This window comes from Alligator mississippiensis, chromosome 2 (genome assembly GCF_030867095.1).
Source record: "Alligator mississippiensis isolate rAllMis1 chromosome 2, rAllMis1, whole genome shotgun sequence".
Taxonomy (NCBI): Eukaryota; Metazoa; Chordata; order Crocodylia; family Alligatoridae; genus Alligator; species Alligator mississippiensis.
In genome coordinates, this window is record NC_081825.1 from 260,462,384 (window position 1) to 260,478,439 (window position 16,056).

General features: G+C 44.5%; 1 protein-coding gene across 9 annotated transcripts in view; it reads left to right on the forward strand.

Annotated features, from left to right (window-relative positions):
* Positions 1-16,056, forward strand: part of LIN52 (lin-52 DREAM MuvB core complex component) — a 146,311-nt gene that overhangs the window by 40,055 nt on the left and 90,200 nt on the right. The window contains exon 6 of one of the 9 annotated variants that reach the window (XR_001374027.2): positions 4,621-4,714. The exons of the other annotated variants lie outside the window; for them this stretch is intronic. The gene's annotated coding sequence lies outside the window, so the exon portion shown is untranslated. The remainder of the gene's footprint in view (positions 1-4,620; positions 4,715-16,056) is intronic. 9 annotated transcript variants of the gene reach the window in all.

A 16,056-nucleotide genomic window follows, 5' to 3' on the forward strand; every position in this document is an offset into this window, starting at 1 on the left:
GCATGAAGAAGAGAGTTGATACTAAAATATAGATGCTTTTTCTATGGTTCATATTTCCTAAGCATAAGACTTCTGGTTTCCTATTTTTCTTTAATAAAATCCCTTTGGTTCACTCTAATGTGGAAAGGTGGAAGAGAGGAATTAGGATTAGGACCCGTATCATAAAATGCTAGTGAACTTGCTTGTGATGCAATGAATGCATGAAATATAGGCAAAGTAAGCCATAAATGAATTACTGTTCCACTTCCTTTATATATATCCAGAGCCAGACAGATTCGGGACCATGAACCAAACCTCATTCATTTGTTAAAATAACCTCCCAAATTCTATATAGCAGCAAGTGCATAGGTCCTCATAAACAGTCCTCAGTCTCTACGCACCTGGAGTGGAGCCACAGCTGACTGTCACAGCAGAGGGAAGTGACTGCTTTCCACTAAAGGGTCTGTTTTGTTCTGCTTCCTTGGCCGTAGGCAGGCTGAGTGAGATTTTTCGGCTGCTGAGCTAAACAAAAGCATTTTAAAACATTTTTCTAATTTAATCATCATTGATTGGCATGGTTTTAGAGACCCAAATGCTAAACTGAAGTATTTAACAAGTTTCTTATAGACTTTTGCAATCCTCAGGCAAGAAATGGTCCCTATTTACCCTTTCCTAGACTAGACTATATGCTACTGGGACATGTATTGATGGGTTCAGTAATACTGCACATCAGTCAGATTTAGGTTGAAAATTAAAAGGTTTCTAACCATCAGGGGAATGAAATTCTAGAAGAGCCAGAAACCTAACTGGGTTTGAGAGGGAGCTGGATAAGCTTATGGAAAGAGTTATATCACAGGGTTGCCTGTGATAGTAAGGGACGCCTCTTGATGAGCCAGAAGGCGTCTCCTAATCTAATGCTCTAATGTCATATAGTGTGCATCTACATGAGATGTTTACTGCGGAGCTGCCTAATTACCTCTATAATAAAGTCTCTGCTTCTACACATGCAGTCCTGTTAGGCCATAGTAAACTAATTAACTCCATCATAGGTTAGGACCTATAAATACTGTACAACTACTGTCCTGTGGTGGAGTTCTTTAGTGTGCAGCAGTGCATGTGTAGATGCTGCCAGGACTGGCTGGGGCATGAGGGTGCTCCAGTGCAGGGCTAGCCAGCTAACCCCCCTGGGCCCATTGCCAGCTGGGGCTGTTCTGACCTGGCTCAACATACTGCAGTCCTGGGTGCATGTTTTAAATGCAGCACCCAGAAGCAATAAACTCTGGCATGATATGTGCCAGAGTTTATTGCTTCACATCAATTTCATGTGTAGATGCGCCTGTAGTGCTTGAACTTGATGATAACCAAGTTCAGTCAGTCCAGTTTATCCTGCATTTAGATACTCTGTCAAAATCCATTACTGGTATTGTTTTCAAAGGAGAGACAATCCAAGATTCAAAAAGCAGCATTGAGTTGCAAGTTTCCATTGTTGCAGGTCATACAGAATGTGCACACAAGGTTGGTCTCTTGATTCAGTATCCTTCAGTGATCAAAGCACTATGAGAGAATTCCAGACGTTTTTTCTGTCATTCCCATTCTTCACTCTGTCTCACTCCTCTACATCAGAAATTCTGCTGAGTAGTTGTCCTGGCATCCTTTTGAAAGAGACCCTGCAGATTTATCAGTAGAAATCCTATATATAGTAGGACCAGCTCAGCCAGTGACTACTGACACCAGCGTACAGAAGCTTATTCAGAGGGCAGACAATGCTACTAGAAAGGAAATGCTCTTCTCCAGAAGGAAGACTCATAGCTGTGTTTCCAAATGATACTCGATGTCATGTATTTTTATATACTCAATATCATGTATTTTTCCCTCCATTTCTAATCTTTAGGCTGCTTTGGATGATCAAGGAAAATGGCACAGTTATCCTAATAATTCCTTATTAGCTAAAATTTCCCAATCTTATCTGAGCTCCAAAACCTATTCTTTGAGAGAGAATCTTTAGTACCACAGACCAATCTAGGCAAGAGATAAACTAAAATTAGTTCCTTGGCTTTGGACAGAAGGCATCTGAAAAAGAAAGGATACTGATAAAGCTCCCAGGCTCCGGTGTTTCTCTTTCACTATACTGGATCCTGGGTGCTCATAAGCTTCCATTGGTCTGAGTATTCTCTGGAACTTTTTTCCTTTTTAGAGTCTCTGATGGGCTTCACATGGTCCAGCTGTCTTAGACCCTCAGAATCAGGGGTCTGAACACCTCTGTTGCTTAAGCCTATCAGTCTTAAAGGCACTCTGTGTTACAGTTCAACTGTCACATGTCTCTGAGGGGGAGGAAGTAAATAAGACACAAGCCTTGCAAAGGGTTTTGAACTAATTGCTCTTCCTTCTAAACAGCATAAGAAATGTACCAAATCAGAAAAAATCTACATGCTGTTACCTGTCTTAGTTTCCTTATTTCTCTGGCATGTTCTTCAAGATCTGGGACAGTGTCCTTTCAGAATTCTAAGTCCCTTCTTCTAGTTGTCTGTCTTTCTAATTTTCTTCCCTGTACATGAAGTTTATGTACTCCCTCTTCCAGCTGGTTTCTTGTGCTTTTGAGACCCTTTTCAGATGTTAATTTAGGGGTACAATTGGTATCTGATAAATTTTATTACAGATCCTAGAAACCGTGCATCCCACCATGCCAGACATGCGTGGCAGGACATGGAATTTTGGGGATCTGCAATAAAATTTGTCAAATCCCAGTTGTGTATCTTCCAGGGCATGCAGCTGACTGTGCTTGCTCACCCTAGTCAGTGGCGTGCATGTAGCCTGGTGTACACAAGCTTAGGGCATGAACAGCTGGGGATGGGGGAAACTCTCCCATTCCCAGCTACCCATGCTGTCAGCCTGTCTGCATTGCATATACACCTGGAGATGGGAGAACTCCTTCATCCCTAGTTGCCTGTGCCACTGGGGATCAAGGAGCTCTCCAGGGTGGGATGTTGCAATTTATGGCATGATGAACACATTCATTGCACTGTAAATACAATGTCTGCCAGAGCCCTGACTGACCCTCCCCTTTAAACAAATCTTTTCTCCCTCTAGAAGGCTGCATTTTCATGGTTTTCCACTGTTTCAGATCACCTTAGACTTTTTAAACCCCAGTTGTGTCACCATTATCCTTTTGTTGTCCTTTTGAGGTGGGGGGTAGAATTCACTCTCCGCTTTCTGCATTAAAAAGTTGGTTAATTAATACACTTGTTGTTCAGTCAAGTGCAAGATTAAGGTTAACATGTTTCTTCTGTAGCTTTTCTGAGAACAAGCCATATAACAACATAACAGGAATGTCAATCCCTTGACTGACCTAGTATGCATTTTGAGGTATTTGATGATACCAAAATTTCATAAAAGTATCCAGGATTTATAAATTGTACATAGATTTCACAAATCTCTCTCAGGTTTCTCTCAGCAGAATCAGTGCTCTGGTAGTCTTTGGCCTACCCACATGGTATATGGGCCCCAGCCCCAAGGTTTTCATAGAATCATAGAAAATTAGGCCTGGAAGGGACCTCAGGAGGTCATCTAGTACAATGATTCTCCATCTTCTTTGTACCAGGACCCACTTGTAAACATTGGCCAGTCCCAACCCAGTGTCCCTCACTCCCAACCCTCTGCCCACTCCTTCAGGTCCCAGCTCCCCAGTGTGTGGGGCAGGAGGTGGGTGTGTGAGGCATGGGGGGCCCCAAGCAGCCCCTTGCAGGCTGGAACTCTGCCAGCCTGCAAGGGAAAAACTATGGTTTTCCACATTTTTCTCCTTTAAAGGATAATCTATTTTTAAAGTTTGTTTGCGACCCTTTCATATATTCCTGTGAGCCACAGGTTGAGAAACGCTGATCTAGTCCAACCCCCTGCTCTAAGCAGGGCTGTCCCCAACTATATCATCTCAGCCAAGGCTTTGTCTAGCCTGGTCTTAAAGACCTTCAAGGAGGAAGATTCTACCACCTCTCTGGGTAACCTGTTCCAGTGCTTTACTTGAGACCATTGCTTCTTATTCTGTCATCTGCCACCACTGAGAACAGTTTAGCTCCATCCTCTTTGGAACCACTCTTCAGGTAGTTGAAGGCTGCTATTAAATCCCCCTCAGCCTTCTCTTCTCCAGACTGATTAAGCCCAGTTCCCTGAGCCTCTCCTCAGAAGTCATGTGCTCGAGCCACCTAACCATTTTGTCTACAGGTGTAAGTTGAAAGGCATTTTCCTGTCTCTTGCATGTACTAACTTTATTGTAGGCTGTACTGCTTGTGTGCAATCTTAAAACTTTTAGTACAGACAGTCTTTGACTCATAACTTTTCAAGTTGTGACAAATGTCACTTACTACGTTTAGAAATTGACACCCTGTTTCAATGTTCCAACATGGGTTTTGTCTTTACGATAGTTGATCCTGTGTGCAGGTGGTAAGTGGTGGAAGGAGAGGGGGAAGGGAAAGATCAACATCCCCTGCAGTGATGGAGGGACTGGGTTGGGACTGAGACCCACCCCATAAGCTTGGAACCAAAAACAAAATGAAAGTCTCTTTTATGAGTGGCCACACAGCACTCACCAGCTTAAATCTGTTGTTATATTCCCAGAAATGTGCACATCTTTCTTGTCTATCCCTTCAGATGGAATTCCTTAGTCAGGTGGCTGTAGGAATTGATACATTTGGAAACCCTCTGCCTATAAGTCATCTGGAGGAGATCATTAGAGATATTTGAGGTGAGTTTCACTTCTTCTAGTGGAAGCATAAAAACAGTGGAATCTAGTTTTTCTAATTCAAATGAAAAATAATCATGGCAATGAGGCTGTGAAATGAAAGGATCTCTATGCACCCCTATACAAAGCACCCCGGTTCCTTTCAACTATCCCCTCTATGTGAGGTGTGCTCTAATTACCTGGAGGTACATAGTTCATTGCTGAATGTACAGGAACAAACTAGCAATAATATTGAACAAAAACCTAAAGCATCTCGTATTGTTTCTAAGCAGCCTTGATCCAAATAAGGTCTGGAAGGTGATTTCCTGTAAAACCTCACGCTTGCCACACAGCCTACAAGAAATTAATTACATTTGATTTTAAAAGTATGAACCTTCATAGAATGTGCACTTGCCTAAACTAACCAACTGGGGGTACACTTTCATGCTACTTACACATGCCCCATGTTGAGATTGATAAATGTTATGCTGCTGTGCAACAGTTAATGCAGAGTAGCTGTTTGATTGGGTATGGCTGCTTATGCCCACTTGTTCCAATATATAGAACTAAGGATATTAAAAACCTCAGTCCTCAGAACTAAGCTCTGTTAAAATAACCTCCCTCCAAAATGTTGCCATGGCCTATTGTAGATCCTCCTATGTGTCTACTTCTTACAGAGTCTTTCCATGTAACATCTTTGAAATATGGCCTTTCCTATCCACCTACACCAGACATTAGTAACCCATGGCCTGTGGGCCAGATCTAGCCCATGGAGCCATCGGATCCAGTCCACAGAGCTAGGGCTTCACTGGCATTTGGCAAGGAAGGCTTTGCCTGCACAGTGTCTGGGCAGCAAGGTACTTTCTCATGCCATGCAGTAGTGGGAAGAATCAGTGGCAGTAAGCACCAACCCACCTTGGACCCAAGCTGGGCCATTCCAGCCCACCACATTCCAGTTACTCTCCCCTTTGGAAAGACCTAGACCATCTGTGAATGGGTCTGTTGGTCAAGGATTGGAGTCTTAAGTCACCTTAAAACCCATCAATGGGCTGTGATAGAGATCATCCTCAAATTGAAGGATTGCCAACGCTGACCAGTGTGAAACATTGCCAACCACTGATCTGCACAACTAAAACACTCATCCAGGCTCTCTGTTTCATGTATCAAATTTCTGTAACTTCCTTTTCTCTGGCCTTGACAAATGCAATCATATTCCACCCATATCAATTCAGAATATTGCAGCAAAGGTCATTTCCTAGTCCGTTGTTTTGACTATGTCACTGTTGTCGTTATGTCCACTAGCTCCCTTGTTTTCTGATGATGATGACAACAGTGTTTCTGAAGTGCTTTTTCTTCATTTTCAAAATCCTTCACAGCATTCCCCTTTTGTCATATCTCATTATTGAGGTCAGCTCACAGCTCCATTCTCTCATTTTTCATTGTTGGCTAGTTTGAAATTTTAGCAAACACCTTTTTCCATGTTCCACCTCCTGCTCAGGAGGAGCTCCCTGTCAACAACCATAGAATGATCACCAGGAATAGAATCCATGCTTCACAACATGCAGTCTAGTGCCCTAGCTATCGGAGTACACTGCCTCCTTAACCACAGAAGTAGTTGCTTCCATCAGAACAGGTCCTCAGATCCTTTTTCCTTCAGAACAGAACAGCCAAGCTCTCTTGACAATTTGCTCTTTGGATCTTTTTCTGCTCCTCAGAACCAGGAATGAGGAACAGGGAAGCAATGTCTTAATTCTAACAGCAATTGGCAACATCTAAGTGTGTCCTAGTCTCAGATTTGTCCCTTGAGAGGACTGACAATTTTGGGAACCTGACTGGGGAAGGAAGTTAAGTCCTTTGAATGAATAGAGGCTAAATACTCAAGAGAAGCAGTGCCAAAAGTTACACTTTAGTCAAGTTCTAGTTGGCTATTTACATTAAAGCTTTGTTTTGACTGACTTTTGAGATCATTTTACCCTTGGGTACTGAAATATTACATTGCTGATATCAGTATCGATGGGGGAATGCATCGTAAGGTCAGATGCATCTAAACTGCAGACAGATATTGCTATTTCTTTCTTCATGTTGAAAGTGAACTCTGCCTTTCTGTCCAAGTAGCTGATATATGTGCTCATGTCTTGATAGCAGGGCTGTCCCTAGGTGAAGGCAAATAGGGGCAACTGCTCCAGGCCCTGCGCTTTGTGGGGCCCCACGGTCAGTGCCACATAGGCCTGGCTGCCATGTGCCACTGCTGCCAAGTGCCGCCGCCAAGTGCTGCTGGCTCTGGCCACTCCCTGCCAACCCCCCGACCCCCCGGGCTCTGCACAGGCTGATATGCCCTGTATCTTGCACACCTCTAGAGATAGCTCTACTTGATAGTCTTCCATATCAGTTACTACAACTCCTTCTCTGTCACAGATGTTACCTTACATGCTTTTGTTTATGGTCTCCCATGCATGGAACACAGTCTACATCACAGCCTACCAGGCTTCCACCCTTAGGCAGGCTCCTTCTAAAGACTGCTTCTGCAGATCCCACAGATACCTATGTTACATGTATTCCTAATACCATTGAATACACAGGAGGGAGAAAAAGTTAAGTTTAGCCTCTGTGTCTTTATTGTAAATATTTGGGGCAGGGACTGGCTTTAAAGTTCTCATAGAATCATAGAAAGTGAGGGTTGGAAGGGACTTCAGGAGGTCATCTAGTCCAACCCCCTGCTCAAAGCAGGACCTTTCCCAACTAGATCATTCCAGCCAGGGCTTTGTTGAGCTGGGGCTTAAAAACCTCCAAGGATGGAGATTCCACCACCTCTCTAGGTAACCTACTCCAGTGCTTCACTGCCCTCCTAGTGAGAGTTTTTCCTAATATCCAACCTAAACCTCCCCTGCTGCAATCTGATACCACTGCTTCTTGTTCTGTCACCTGCCAACACTGAGAAAAGTCCGGTTCCATCCTCTTTGGAACCACTTGCATGTTTTGTACAGCTCTGAGCATACTGTCAATTCCCTAACAAGTTGTAAAGGGTAATTCTTAATAATATGCATTGTTATTTACTGTTAGAGAAGTGTGAAATTATTTTTAACACAATAATTTCAAACATTTTAATATGTTGACAGCCTAAGAAAGCTATTATTTGAACTTCAAATTGATGCACAGAATCATAGAAAAGTAGGGTGGAAAGGGACCTTAGGAGAACATAAGCCCCCCTTTTTTTCCTCGAGGAAGATGTCATATTTTATAAATTTAACAGAATTAGGTTTTTAAATAATTAAGGTGGCATGAATATAGTTGATAGAAGATAAAGAAAGAAGTTGCAGTTCAGTAGGAAGCATGCCCTCAAGCCAGAGTCCTTATGAAAACTGCATCTCATTTTAATAGAGTTTTTAGCCACCAAAACAGATCTGAAGAAGAATGCATTGCATTTAAAAGCTCAATTAAGTCTATACCAACCATGCAGTTGGTCCACCAAAAGATACCATCTACAAAAATCGTTGCCTCTAACATTGGTGCAAGTATTTTTCACAATTGATTAAATGCTGTGGCAGTTTTTAGATTCCTGTGCTACCATGTTTTGCACATCCTTCCATGACTTCTGGGATCTCTTGGAATTTTTTAGAACATCCACATGAAGCTTATAGTTCTGTGTAGGACACAGACAAATTATTGTTTTTTGTTTTCTCTAAACTAAACACTGTCTGAATTGAGAGGGAGTATGGGGAAATGGGAAATAAAGTCCAGCCTCTTCCTCTGCTTGACTTAAATAATTCTATGCACTTTTTAGCTTTTACTACTGAGCAAGTGTTTCATAACCATTCCCCAGGAGGAAAGTAAGAATTCCTCTACTTTTTTAGAGATGTGCAACCTGAATCATCCTAATGCCTCATCTGGAAGAGTCTTTTCTGTGGTGGTATAATTTCAAGAAAGTCTGAGAAGTGCATCTTTCATTTTCAGGCTGTCTGTTCCTAATAAATCAAAGATTTTTGTATGAGAAGGTCATGAAAATGTTAGTGCTATTTAGTTTAAAGATGGGACATGATAGAGAAGGTAAAGTGAGAACTCTTACTGATTCCTGTCTTAAAAAGAACAAGGGAAAATTTAGTGAAACTGAATGACCAGATTAAAACTGATAAAAGGGAATATTTTTCATGCATTGTATAATATAACCTGTGGATCTTGCTGTTATACAACCTCCTAAAGGCCAAGAATTTAGATAGATACAAAAAAGGATAAGACACTTGATATGGATGATCAGACCATCCGTAGTTATATTTAGATAAGGTATTTTAGGAGAGATATAAAACCTCATATTTCAGCTGCATGGAGTGAGGAAAAAAAACTCTCTTTGGGCAGGTTATTTCATAATTGTTCACTGTGAAGTTTCTTGCACCTGAAGTTTCTGGCAGTGGTTACAGTCAGAGAATGTCAAACTAGCTTGGGGTGGGCAATTATTTTGGCTGGAGGGCTGCTTAATCAACTTTGGTGAGCTGCCAAGGGGCACAAGGGTAACACCGCCCCTTGACAGATGCCCTGCCCCCTCGTCAACATCTTGGGACCAGAAGACCCACCCCCTGACCTTTGCCACCAAACGTCCCTCCCCTTGCCCTGGAAGTACTCCTTTAGGGAAGGGGGCTTGTCATCTTGGAACCAAAAACCCCCCAAATTATGTACTGAAAATAAAACATCCACAATAACATAGTTTAATTTTATTTTTAAAAGATATTTTGTCAGATTTAGGTGTGTTTTACATAGTGTATATAGAAGTGATTGCATAATAGCTCAAAATGAAATCTTACTCTTGTATATTGTGGGGATGTGTTGAGGTAGAGGGGTATAGGTGGGTGGGTATGGGGCTGTGGGTATGTGTGTGGATGCGTGCATATGTGGGGTGTGTGGGTATGGGGGCTTGTGGGGATGTGTGGGTAGCAGTGAACAGGGCTGCCCACAGAGGTGCACTGGTGTGTGTGGGGAGGGGGAATGCATGTGGGAAGGGTTGTGGAGGGTGTAGGTGAGTGCAGAATTTGTGGGGTGTGTGATTGTGTGTGGGGAGGGTGGGGTTCATGGATTTGTGCATATGTGGGGTGTATGGGTATGGGGGCTTGTGGGGATGTGTGGGTAGCAGTGAGCGGGGCTGCCCACAGAGGTGCACTGGTGTGTGGGGGTGTGTGTGTGTGTGTGTGTGGGGAGGGGGAATGCATGTGGGAAGGGTTGTGGAGGGTGTAGGTGGGTGCAGAATTTGTGGGGTGTGTGATTGTGTGTGGGGGAGGGTTTGTGGGTATGGTGGGGTATGTGTGGGAGCTCCCTGTGAACATGCATGTGTGACTCTCCTTCCTCCCCCCCGCAGCTGGTCCGCACCTGCTCCTGCCTTGCAACAGCCCGGAGCCTGTACCCCTGTGGCACTTGCCTGCCACTGCCAACAGCTTGCAGCCCCAGCCCTGCCCCATGCCCACTCTGGACTGAACCCTGCAGGAGCAAATCAACTAGATGAGTGCACAGCTCTGACCTGGCCTGCCCCACATCTGCTCTATACCACCCAGCCATGGAGTGTCCTGCCACCACCTGGGCATGCAGCAGGGCTGGGGCAGCTCTGTGCTGGACTGCCTTTCTAGGCAGGCCAGGCAGCAGCAGCTGCTGGCCCCAGCCCTGCAGTACTGGCAGGTACCCACGCCCAGCCATGACCCACCCCATGCCTGCTGCAGACTCGCCTGCTCATGCTGAACAACTGCAGCAACAACCGTACCAACAGGGCAGAAGTGTACTCAACACAAGGAAAAGCAGCCCTTTCCCCTCACTGCTGCCTACCACTTCCTACAGCAGCTGCTGGGCTGCCCTGCGGCTCCTTTGCATTGCCCAACTGGGCAGCCTGGAGGTAGCCGTGACAGCAGTGGAGCTGCAGGGCAGCCCAGCATGGGCTTCAGGCAGCTGCTGCAGCAAGTGCCAGGCGGCAGTGAGGGGGAGGGGCTGCTTTTCCCCTGTGCCAAGCACACTTCTGCCCTACTGGCGCCACTGCAGCTGTTCAGCATGAGCAGGTGAGTTCGCAGCAGACACAGGGCAGGTCAGGGCTGTGTGCAGGTCCCTGCCAGTACCACAAGGCTGGGGTCAGCAGCAGCTGGAAGCAGCTGCCACCACATAGGCTGCCTAGAAAGGCAGTCTACCTGCAGAGCCACCCCAACACTGCTGCATGCCCAGGAAGCGGCAGGACTCACCATGGCAAGATGGTGCCTAGACGAGGCAGGACTGAAGGACCTGTCACGGGCTGGACAAAGCCCCTCTGCATGCTGGACAAGGCCCCACCTGCTCCATGGGCAATATTTTGCCCACCCCTGAACTAGGTAGACCACTGATTGGATTCAGTCTATTCGTTTCTATGTTCCGTCATGATTCTTACAACTACAGGCATGGTAAATTCTCATCACTTTTCTACAACATATAGTATTAATCTCTTCTAGAGATTGTTCATAGATTTGGGGTTGTTGCTAGTATTTTGTATACAAGATTTTAGTTTGTGATATAGGATGTAAATTCAGTTCAAGCTTTGAATAACATCTCTGGAGACAGCGTTATTATTAAACCTTTTCCAGAGTGTCCCTAGTGGCAGCTCTGTAGAGCAGGTGGCCTGTATGGCATGAGCACATAGGGAGCCAGGGGCCAGTGTCTTATCAGAGCATATAATCTAAAAATCACTCAGCCTGTTTCTCCTCTCCTGGGGAGAGGACAACGACACTGGACTTCTATGCTAAAAACTAATTATTAACCTGCAGTAAACGTCATTCAATACAAATCCCAACAGAAAAGGGCTGGGTAACGGGTGTTTCTGGGTAGCAGGCCAAGCTGTCATTTGGCTTTTCAGCATATAGTCTGTGTGTTGCCTCACAGATTTTCATGCCTAGTTTTAGGCTTACCTGAATATACTGAGAATTCTTAAAGCACAAAAGATGTGCATTCGGCTTCTATAGACTCATGTGCATGTGAAAAGGCCAGGAAGAAGACAATGTTCTTCCCCTTGTCTTTACCAGGTACCTGGTGCAGTAGTTCTCATATAGTAACTGGACTTTCAAAATGTAACTTTTTCCCTAAAAGCTACATTTTGAATCAGAGAATAGCAAATGAGATTTGAGGTGCAGGTTTATGGGATAATATTGAACAGAGGATGACAGCTGTAATATCAATGTTGAAGTTTAGCGTAGCAAGAAGAATGAGAAGTAAATTTTAAAAAATCTCAGCTTTAATTTGCATACCATTTCTTGTCCTTTTAATTTGATGCATTTCCTTTTTCTTTATTAACCTTCTTTTATACTTTTTTCTTTTTCTTCAGTTTTCCTCCTTTTTCTTATTTATATACCTTTTCTCAACTGTTTTTCTCTCCTGCAAATTTTCCCTTGCCTGTACATCTGCATACTCTCTTATCACTTCACACACCTGTGGAGTCTCTTAACTGGCTTAGGTTTCTGAACCTCCAAGTCTGTCAGACCCATCCCAACTCCTAGGAGGCCTGTTCATCTCTGACCAGTTTCTAAACCTTTCACCTGACCCCAGTTCTCCAAGGTGTTCCTAGATCTGATATCCTCTTCCTTTTCCTCCTATAACACTTTCTCCTGCACCACCTCTTCCTTCTAAGCAGCTCTCCTTTTCTTCCCATCCAGTATTGGGTTCAATATATTGGGGACATAGGCCCATTACTAAAGGCACAGAGGCTATCATTGTGTCAAGCCCCATAACAGGAGGGTATCCTGGATGGTAGCTTTGGCATCAGACTGAGGGAACAAGTGGGATGTGGAGATGGAAGCTGAGGGATTTGGGAAGCAGAAGAGAAGAGTAACCAGCACAGCTGATCAGCCGTTCTTAGATGGATTCTGCAGGACAGACTCAGTAATCATGGCTGATTTCTGGGCTTTGTGAATCTGGAGTTTTCTCCCTGGTTTTAGGGAAGATGCCCTTTCCTCTTCTGGGAGCTGTCAGGTGACTCTGGCTGATATCATTGTACCTCTTAAACAAGGATCATGATTTTAAGCTTTTCTTCAAAACAGTGGGAGTTAGAAATAGTAGGATATTTATGGAAGAGGAGATTGTAAGTTATGATGTGTCTGGGAGCAGGAGTCCCTGGGAACGTTTATTGGCTAGGGACAGACATTCAAAAAGCCTGAGCCTGAATTGATTCAATCTTTGCAGGTTAGTCTAACCTGTCTAGGTTGAACTGGTTTGTAACCAGACAGACATTGTCTCTGGACTGAGGAAGTTCAGGCACATGCCTGCAGTGGCTCAGGGTAGAAGCCGGAAGGCACTAGAGCAGCCCTACCTTCCCTTTCATAGTGCTGAGCTGAGGGGGGTGTGGCCAGGCCCCTGCAGAAGGTTCTGATTAGGGAGGTCTACCTGCACCATCCCAGGCTTTTCCCCACTTGCTGCTCAAGGGGCAGGAGTGTTGCCAGACTCCAACCCCCTGCTAGCACTGAGGCAAAGGGGGGGTGTAGTGCATGCATCTGTTGATGATACTGAGCTTTTCAATCTCCCTCCCTGCTTTATGCTGTCTGCAGCAAACTGACAGAGGGGCAAGCCAGCAGGGGGCTGATAACAATGTTTATCACCCAATCAGCAAAACAGTAGCCTCTCTGCATTACTTCAAACTCTTCTTAAACAGCTTGTCAGCTGACCTGTTGATTAGCTCCAAACAGCCCAAAGCGGTCACTGTTCTGCCTGCCTGTCCCAGTGAAATTGGAGTGAGACGCACACAGACACCTCTCAGCATTAGCTAGCATACCACATGCCTAGGTTCCATGGGGCTGGGGTCCCTGCTGTGGGAGATGGGAAGGAGGCAGGGAGTGTGTGTGTGTGGGGGGGGGGGGGGGATTCCTGCTTGAGCAGTAAGGTGGGGTAGGGCAGGGGGAAACTAGGCAGACCCTACTGTGCCTGCAGTCTCTGCCGGAGCTCCAGCGGGGGAGGAGAAGGCAAGGGCCAGCCCTGCTGTGGAGCAGAGAGCCCTGCCCAACCAAGAGAGCATGCTTGGATGCTAGGGGAGTCTGGTTTATCTTAAACCAGCAAGGGGTCTGGGACAGACATTGCAGAAACTAGTTTGACTCAAATCAGTTAAGTCTGATACTACATTCAACCAGGTTTATCTCAGACTGGTTGCAGCCATTTTCAGACTGGTTTATGTGCACTGAACATCTGTTCTGTTACAGGTTTAAACCAGTTTCTGATCACTTTAAACTGTTTTTTGTGTAATGTTTGTCCCTGTCCCTAGCTATTGTGTCTATATCTCAACCTCCCCTTTCCCTGAGTATATCTAAACCCAATTACCAGTGGCAATGAGTAGGGGGTGCATGTGAGTGCATGTGCACCCCCTGAGCGTGGCGGTGCACCCCCTATGAAAAGACACCATGGGCAGCATCTGCAGGCGGTCAGCAATCGCCACTGCCGCTGCTGGTGGTGTATGTGGGTGGTCGCTGGCCCCTGGTCGGCGCATGCCACTCTCTGCTCTGCTGCGCCACCTGTGCGCACGCGCCGCCACCCCCCCCCCCCCACCCCGGCATGGCTCCATGGTGGCGGCAGGAGGTTTTGGAGGCAGAGGCAGTCACCGCTGGCAGTGTGGTGGTGGCCGGGCCTCCAGGTAAGTGGCAGCGCTGCATGCAGACTCAAGCCCCGCCCACCTTCTTATAGTGATGTGAATGGTGTCACATTCTGGTATCTCAAATAGGTAGGGCTCAGCTAACGGACAGTTTCACAAGACTTTTCACAATTCAAGCTGTGCTTTTTATTCCTTCAAATTTACCTCTTTTCTTCTATTCTCTCACATCTTTGACCGCTTTCTTTTTGCACACCTCTCAACAACTTTCAGATACCCTGGGGGCCATAGACTTCCAAAATAAATGCACAGTGGCAAGACTGCTTATTTTCTAACCCCAGATTCACTTCCGGCTTTTACCATTTCCTCTATCCCAGGATATTGGTGCAGAGCAGAGAGGATCATGGAAGGTAGGGAAAAAGAAGCTGGGAATTAAAGGACTGAGGACAGGGAAGAGAAGGTAGAGATGGAGCATCTAGAATGAGATTGGCAGTGGTGTGAGTGTCCAGGAAGAATGATGAGAGGAAGTCGGACAAATAGTCACAAAAGAGGAAAGAGATGTTTCAGTGTGAATTGGGAAAGAAGAATCTTTTGATCTCACTGCCAAAGTAGTTGTGAAGATGCTATTCCAATGATTTTCACCCAGAAGTGCTGTGAGATCCTTTTAAAGGTACCACACAATATTAGCGCTGGTTAGGTGTGCAGACGGCTACACATGATTGAAAAGAAAAACCCAGAGATTTCAAATAGGAATCCAGAGTGTCAAAAAGATTCTGAGTTTTTTTTGTAACAGAAGAATTGCACTATTATTTTTCCATAGTTAGAGCATGAGTGCAAGCTGAGCTGTCATATTCCTGGGGGTGTAGGGGAGGGCAGCTCATTTGGGAGGGGGCCTTTGGTCTAAAAAGGTTGATAACTGTTCTATTCTTTTTCTTCCGGGAGATATTGTAGGCTGCAGCTTAGATTTAGAAGCCCATTCCTTGCTGATGTTCTCTAGTTCACGACCTATAGGAGGAAGTCTCAGACCCTGGGATAGTAAGATTTGAATCATTTGCTGGTATTTATCCATACAGAGTATGGTTTGGAAAACACAACGTATGACCCAACTCAAACTGCAACAGCTTTGCATTTACTTTTTGTGGTGTCAATACTTTATTAGTGGGGAAAGGAATCTTTTGTTTCTTCACATTTAAGACCAACAATACAGTTCACTCAAAAACACCCAAAACAAATGAACAAAAAAAGCAATCCTCAATTCTTTTTAGAAAGATCTATAATCTTTGTTAACTTGCTCTGATATCTAGGATTACATTCCTTCTCCCGGCATACTGTTTTTTCAAAAAGGATTCTTTGGGATTAAAAACCATGTTAAAGAAATGCCAATCTTTTAACTAGATTAAAAGATCATTATTATATTAAAATGTTGGTTTTAAGATTATTAATAACTTACTTGTATATAAGACCTTCTTAGCATTATGGTACTTTATATATGTTAAGGCTTATAATGAACTTGTAACACAGGAGGTATAATATAACTGCTCCTTTTCAAGTTCTAATTCTAGGAAGTAGACAAACACAGAACTTTGGGCAAATACATTTAGAATACTGGATTATTTGCTTCATTCCAAACCCTTCCTATACTGTTTATTAACAGAATTTAAATTAAATAATTTGACCCCCATCTCTCAACTCCTTTTTCGTTAGATTCATAATTCTATGAATTAGGAAATATAAATGTCATACTATTAGGTATTCCACAGAAAGGATTTGTCTCAGCCATTCAGGGGGCAATGGTGCTATGAAGTTCTTG